At 41.4% G+C, this 8,036-nt stretch overlaps 1 pseudogene; it reads right to left on the bottom strand.

Annotated features, from left to right (window-relative positions):
• Positions 1-959: 959 nt before the first annotated feature.
• Positions 960-2,610, bottom strand: LOC118662483 (annotated as a pseudogene).
• Positions 2,611-8,036: the final 5,426 nt, after the last annotated feature.

The following is an 8,036-nucleotide window of genomic DNA, read 5'->3' as shown; positions in this document are numbered from 1 at the left end:
AACATCTAATGCAAGAAGTATTTTCTGTAGAACCAGTCAACCTTCTAAACAAATAGGGAAAAAATATGCATTCTTCCCAGGCATGCTTTCATTTTCTGAAAAGCCTTTTTAAAAAGTGCCATAGAAAGGGAAAACATATTTATCATCTGTTTTAAAAAGCTTTCATCAGTTAAAGTTCAAATCTCCATTTTAAAAATAAGAATGTTTTCCTTCAACTCAATGAGGTTGACTCAAATATTTTCTAGAGGAACAATTTTAACCTTCATGCTAAAAACAGGAAGAAAAAATAGATTTAAATTATGTTGTCAACTATTTTATCTAACAAACTTTTGGTGATTGTGCAAGGTGCTGGGAATATGGAAGTAGATAGATATGATGGTTGGTTGGTTTTAGGGAACTTAGCCCAATGGAACACGATCTAACATTGCTAACCTGCAAGTTATTTTCCGTGGTCCATAAAATGAAGCTCAACTTCAAACTCTTCCATGCTTGGCATCTTTTTGCAAATCAAATAGAATGATGTTCTACCTAGTTTGCTACTGGTAACTCTGTGATATTATTATCTACTGATAAAATTAACTTCCATAAAAGACTCTATGAAAGTTTAGATAGGAAGTATGTAAGATAAACAAATACTGGCCAGCATCAAAAATAACATCAGGCCTGGCCCGTGTGGCTCAGTGATTGAGCATCACCTATGAACCAGGAGGTCAGGATTCAATTCTCTGGTCAAGGCACATGCCTGGGTTGTGAGCTCATCCCCAGTGGGGGGGCATACAGGAAGCAGCCAATGGACAATTCTCTCTCATCATTGATGTTTCTATCTCCCCCTCTCCCTTTCTCTCTGAAATCAATAGAAAAGAAAAACGTTTAAAAAAAAATAACAGTATTCTGCTTTCACAAAAATGAAAGATAAAAACAAGAAAACTATCATTTTGAGTACACAGAACTACTGGAGATTATCCAATACATAAGGCACATGTGCAAATATTGAAAGTGAAGAAGTATGTTATTCCACAGCTAAATCTGTAGTCGGGCTTCAAAGAATCATAGCCTTCTTTCAGGAGGCCCCACCATGTTTTCAGAAAACATGCATTTTCTGTACTTATAAAGGCAAACTCTTCTTCTTAAGCTGATACTGCAGGTGTAGCTTCAAGAAATTTGGTTAATGAAAGTGCTGGGTCTCTGATCTGTAGCTCCACTTTCTCCAGCGGGTCCACCATTTGACCACTGTTGCTGCTTGGAAGTGGCCAGTACAAACTCTGTGGGACGCCAGGGGAAGGTGTTGAAGAGGCCTCTGAAGTCAAGGGAGGCAGCAGAGCTGGGAAGAAACCCTCACATCCTCAGGGTCTGCCAGGGAAAATGAGCCTCTAGGTTTTCAGTGGGTTTTTTCCAACACAATCGATAACTGATCAATAAGGGAGGACAGGACCCTGCAACCACTGAAGCTCTGACACGATAACAGCAACATCATGTGCGGCTGGGCATGGGAGTATGTGTGGAAAGAAGACTCAAGATGAAGTGGACTCCAGCTGCACTTCCTTCTGGCATCTGCCACTGAAATAGGAGCACCCCTGGGCGCCTGCCTCAGCCTGGGAGGCAGCAGAGCAGAAACCAGAGGCCTTGGCGATACCAGGAAGCATGAGACTTGAATTCCAGTTCTGTCTCTGCAGCTGCCTGGGTTGAAGAAGCCACTTAACCTCCCCAATTCCAGTTTCCTCGTCCACAAAATGGGCATAATATACTGTCTGTCTACTTCACAAGTTTGTGAGTGTGAATGAGATAGTGCACAAGCTCTAAATAAACTTAAGGGCCCACTTGCTCCAGCCAGCTAGGCATGCAACATCCAGAAACCACTGGGTCCTAATTAATTCTTAGAGTGTTAGTCACCGTAGGGACAATAGCCAACCACACCATTAGAGGTCTTCTGTTGATGTGTGGGAGGCCGATTCCATTTCTTGGAGATGATCCATGGCAAAATCATGCCATTGTTGATATATATTTATAACCAGACTCTTCCCTGCCAATGTCTGAAAATTGTTTAATGTCCATATTGGTCTCACAGTCAACCTTGAAATTTCTTCCTATTTTGCTTCCTAAAACCAGGAGCAATGCTCTAGCCCATTGTTCATGAGATATTACTAAAGGTCACAAAATCTCTTCACTTAATTGCTAGCTGTGGCCTCTGTTAGGTTAATTCCTCTCTCTCTCTCCACCCCTCTATGACCTCTTGTTAGCTATTGACAGATATTTTCTTTTCCAATCCATTCTAAGATCTCTTCAGCCTCCTTTGAATATTGTCTTTTCCTGCTCCTGGCCTCATGGTTTCATTAACCTGATGGGAGCCCGATCTCCTTTGAGAACCAGCAAATGGCCATACCATATTCACATCCTTGTCCTTCCTTCTCAGCTTTTCTTTCTGTCCTACCCCAACACGATGTAGGGTACAAGCATCTAAAATTTTCAAAGTGTTCTGATGTGGTGTCCAGCTCGAGCACCTCTAGCTCACAGATCCCTTTCAGTGAGGCTGGGTACAGACCAGATGTTTCGGCAGCTGTATCACATTTGCAGCTCATTTGCAGCTTGAGGTGTGCTAAACCCCAAGTTCATTTTCGAAGAAACTCCTCTTTACCTAGGTTCCGTCTTGCTTAAATTTTGCAAGTTTTGTTTTACCCAAATAATCATTGGATTAGATTAGAAGTGGTCTCCAGATTCTGGCATTGCTCAGGGCTCTCTTGCCTTTCCACTTTACAAATCAGTCCACTTGATCAGCGTGACTTTATCCAAGACATTGATGAATGAGCTGTCTGGAGCACAGACCCATGGCATTCCCCTAGCAAATTCCTGTGCAGAATTTATCTCCCACAAACCTCCTGGCAGCAGGCCTATCCTCTATAATTTCTCAAACTTTAACAACAGCTCAAAGGTCAAAAAAAAAAAGCATCTTTATTTCTTGCATACCCTGTAATTGCATCTTAGGTTCCCCCTTCTATCCTTTCATATTCCTGGTCTACATACATTTTTCTAGCCACTGTTCTTCTGGAGAAGGCAGATAGATCAGGAATTGAATGGTTCTGCCTCTTCTGGAGCCAGATGGCCTCATTCAAACCCTGGTTCCTTCTCTTGGTCGATATGTACCCTTGGACAAGAGACCTAATGGCTCTGTGTCTCAGTGGCTCCTCTGTGAAGTGGGGATTCTAACAGTGCTCTCCGCTAAGGGCTATTTTAAGTACTAAATGCCCGAGTACATGAGAACTGCTTATTACAGTGTCTGGCACACAAAGAGCACTATGGAGACATCACCCGTCATCATCATCACCATTGTGATCATCATCACCATCATCATCACTGTCAGTCATTATCGTCACCACCACCAAATTGTTGTTGCTGTCACTATTACTATTATTTCGCAATTATCTCTCCAAGCAGTGGAGCTACCTCTTGCTTATACTTTGTGTGTGTATGGGGGGGCAGGGGGGACATGAATATATATATTTTAATTTTAGCTCTTTCTCCTATTCTTATATATGCACATAATGCTATAAATTTCCCTCTAAGCACTGCTTTTACTTCCTCCCATAAATTTTAATAAGTTGCATGTTTATTTTCACTTAATTCAAGATATTTTAAAATTCCTATCAAGACTTTGTTGATCCATGAATTATTTTAAAGCGTGTTGTTTATTCTCTAATTATTTGAGAGATTTCCCAAGTATTGTTATTATTGATTCCTAGTTTAATTCCACTGTGGTCTGAGATTGCTAGTCTTCTAAATTTGTTAAGGTGTGTTTCATGAGCCAGGATGTGGTCTATCTTGGTAAATGTTCCATGTGAGCTTGAGAAAAAATGTGTATTCTGTTTTGGTAGATGGAGTGTTCAGTAAATGTCAATTAGATCAAGTTGATTAAGAGTGCTATTCAGGTCAACTTTATCCTTATTGATTTTCTGCCTGCTTGACCTATCAATTACTGACTGGGAGACGAAGTCTCCAGTGACTATAGTGGATTTGTCTGTTTCTCTTTTTAGCTCTATCAGTTTTGCCTCGTTTTGATGATCTGTTGTTACATGCATCTAATGTTATGTATTCTTAGAGAACTGACACATTTATCATTATACAGTGGCCCTCTTTATCCATATAATTCTCCTTGTTCAGATGTCTGCTTTGTTTGAAATTAATATAGCTACTTCAGCTTTCTTTGGATTAATGTTAGCATGGTTCATCTTTCTCCATCCCTTTACTTTTAACTCTTCAGAGTATTTATATTTAAAGTGGATTTCTTATAGAAAACATATAGTAATTTCCCTAGATTTTTAAACTAATCTAAGTCCACCTTCAAATAACACTATACCACTTCACATGTAGTGAAGGTAATATACAACAAAATATTTTCAATTCCTCCCTCCCAAGCCTTATGAATTACTGACATTCATTTCACTTATCCATGTGCTACAATCACCAAATGCATGGTTACTATTATTACCATTATTATCCCTTAGAGACCTGGACAGTCTTTAGATTTGTTTCCAATGCCAGAAGTCCTATTTTAGAGAGGATGGTGAGATGTAAGCTCCCTCAAATAGCAAATTATTCCTAATCCTCTGAAAAGCATGCCTTAAACATCTTGAGAGCATGTAGGATGTAAAGCACTTTGCTGGGCTCCCTGCGCCATCAGATAATCACAGAACTCAGATGTCAGCCACTCTGACCCCCACATCTTACAGATGAGGAAACTGGCCCATGATGGGGAAGCGTTTGCTAATGGGCTGTTCTGGAGGGGAAAAAAGCTACAGGAAGGCACCCTGCTCTTAGACTGAGTCCTGTACTGAAGGATTAAAATGTAACAAGAAAGGACATTATTATTCAACAAAAATAAAATAAGGACAATAACTTGCAGAAAAGAGCAATAAACTAACTAAGGAGACAGTGAGTTTGTGGAATTGTGTTCCTTACGATCAAATCAGTGAAATATCACATTCTCTATCTACCAGTTGGCGCCCATCCAGTGAGGATGCAGCTTGATGGAGAAGATGCCTTCGGAGGATCACCAACCATGTAGCAATCTATGCAGTGTCCACCCCAGAAGGTGTATTTATTTGGCCTATGTTTTGCGTCGCCAGAAGAGCTTGGTCTCCTGTAAAGTAAACCACGAAAGGCAAGATTAAACGTAGCCTGGTACCCCGTGTTATCAGACAATGTTCTGTTTAAAGTACTGGCCTGCAGTCTGCCAAGAAAAGCTATGCATGGTACGCTTCTTGTCTCCCACCATCATTCAAACAATATTTTAATGAACAATACACAGAAAGCTTTATAAACACGCAGAAAGAGGAGTTGGAGATATTTGGAGGGGTGTAAAGACTGAGAGTTTTATACTCTGCAAGTAAAACTGCATCTTAAATCCAATTTAGCCATTGGTCCCACAGGAAGAGTTAGAAATGACCTTCAGAAAGCTAGTGAGGGGGCGTGGGGGAGGGAAGAAAGCTGTCTGTGTGATGCAGCTGTGGATTCATGGGCTATCGCCTGGAACTTTCATTTTTTTCTTTATTACCTTGCCCAGTGGTTAGATCTGACCCTCTTCAGGCAATCATTAGCGTGCACACTGCTGCTTCTCTGTTCCTAGGTGTTGAAAGTGACCTTCAGGATGATAGAAAACCTTCCTTCAATCCAATGTTATGAAAGTAGCAAACATTTTCCAACATTTATCATGTTTCCTGCATGCTGTGAGGGAGGAAATTTTTTAAATTAATTATAATTTTAAAAAATCTCCCCACACATAAGAAGGCTCAGAACTTCTGCTCAAACACTAATACCTCCCAACATCACCATCCGCTTCTGAATGGTGTTGTTAGAAAGCTTTACCTTCTATCAAGCCGGCATCTGTGTTGTTGTTGTTGGGGGGGTGGGGGAGGGAGGTAGGGGTTAAAATTAACTTTATTATCCGTGACTGTCAGTTTTCAACCAGCAGCAGTTATCCATCTGGAGTTTCAAGGGTGGACTTGCCCTCTCATCAGTGCTGTCTTCTTCAAGAATACACATTGTCTTGTCCTTCTTGTTGACTATCTGACCCTCAGCTGAGCAGGAAGGACTACAGGATCTTAAGAAGGTGGAGGAAGCAGCAGGCCAGCAGGAATGGGAACTCAGCCATAATTCAGCAGAAGGCAGAGACCATCACTCTGTTTTCTTCTTGTACCAGTGAGAGCTTTATCAAGATACTGGGGCCTTCGGCTCCTGCCCGGGGACTCCAAGAGCACCCAAGGCACTAAGTCAGTGACAGACAGGGCCTAAAAACAGTAAGAAAAGCTGAGAAGATAGCTCAGGAGGTGGGACAGCCCCAAAGGGGAGAGGATACTGCCCCCAATGCTAGGCGGAACCTGTGAGTGTGGCCTTATTTGAAAAAGGGGTCTTTGCAGACGTAATCAAGTTAAGAATCTCAAGATGCAAACATTCTGTATTTAGGGTGGGCCCTATATCCAATGACAGGTGTCATAAGAAAAGACAGAGGGAGATTTGCAACAGACACAGGGGAGGCCATGTGAAGATGGAGGCAGATATTGAAGTGATGGGGTCACAAGCCAAGGAACACCAGGAGCCACTGGAAGCTGGGAGAGGCAAGGAAGGATCCTCCCGAGAGCCTTGGTAGGGAGCACAGACCTGCGACACCTTGATTTTGGACTTACCCTGATTTTGGACTTACCCTGATTTTGGACTTATGCTGATCAAGCCAACATCTATATTAATCAACGGATACATATTGCTCCTAGTTTTGTTCCTGACTCAGTGTCTTGTCCGTGTCTTTCAAATTTTCAGAGTTTGGTGTTTTCCCCTTCAGCTCTTCTTCCTTCCTGGTTTTCAGATCCTTCCACAAGTTGACATGTTGCACTACTCACACTACAATTTGTCTGAGCCCCTTTGAAATGAAATCTAGAAACTAGATTGTGGGATACAAGGGACTTTATCCTATTACCTCCATCCAAACATCAAGCACATTAGCTCTGCTCTCGATGCCATCTTCATTACCCATTACCACCAGGACAGGCTGCAGCTGTGGACAGCATTAATTGGTGTGGATAAAGTGAAATGGCAAGGAAATGTATGACAAACCTGTTCAGCAATTCTACAACCTTACAGCTGAGTTTTTTCAAAACTGTAGATTCAAGTAACTTGAAGGTGAATTCACTCCGTAAAAACCACAATAACTGAAACAGAAGAGCTGTCCATATAGCTGGAGGAGCTGGCCAGGGGTTTGCATCTGGGATGTAATGGTTTCAAATCCAGGTTTAAACTATCATGAATTATCCTGGACCATCTGTATCAATTCAGAATAAAGTAATCTGCCAAACCCTTTTCCAACTCCATATTCTAAATACTTGAATGTTCATCAGAGATGTGATTTGAGCTTTTCTTTCCCCCACATTTTCTGTGTTTTTATTTGAAGTAAACAATTGGATCAGATTAGAGGGACTCAGATTTATTACAAAGGTTACAGAGTTTCCGCATTATAATAATGTCAGGAAGGTCTCTTCTATAGTCAGGCAAAGAGTATTTCAAGAAAGGGTAACTCTGTTTAATATAATCATTAATATATTATAAAGAGATATTACTATTGACATCAAATAATGTCTGAAAATGACCACTATAACCGTGGCCCTCGTAGATTAAAATGAACTGAAAAACTCCTTGGCAGAATGTGGTTCTGTCTTCATATAACTGTGGAGATATTGGCTTGGATATATGGACAACCAAGCAATTCCAGGAGAAAGGGCATCTGTACTGTCTAACATGCTGAGGCCTTCCTCTGGCCTCCCAAACGTGGATAAACCAGATATGGCAGCCACGCTTGGCCTCAGTCATCTTGCCTTTCTGAAGCTGTATTTCTTTCCCACATACACTCCCCTTTCCTGCCATCTCATGTCCAAGGAAAATGTCATCAACTACAAATTGCCATCGACAAGCTCCCACTGTGGAATGAGAGGCCTATGCGGGCCCCTACGGGAAGGCCTTGTATAAAAGGGTTATTTGAAAAAACAACCTGTTGCGGC

Source organism: Myotis myotis, unplaced genomic scaffold (assembly GCF_014108235.1).
Source record: "Myotis myotis isolate mMyoMyo1 unplaced genomic scaffold, mMyoMyo1.p scaffold_m19_p_9, whole genome shotgun sequence".
Classification (NCBI taxonomy): Eukaryota; Metazoa; Chordata; class Mammalia; order Chiroptera; family Vespertilionidae; genus Myotis; species Myotis myotis.
This window is presented reverse-complemented; position numbering and strand designations above follow the sequence as displayed.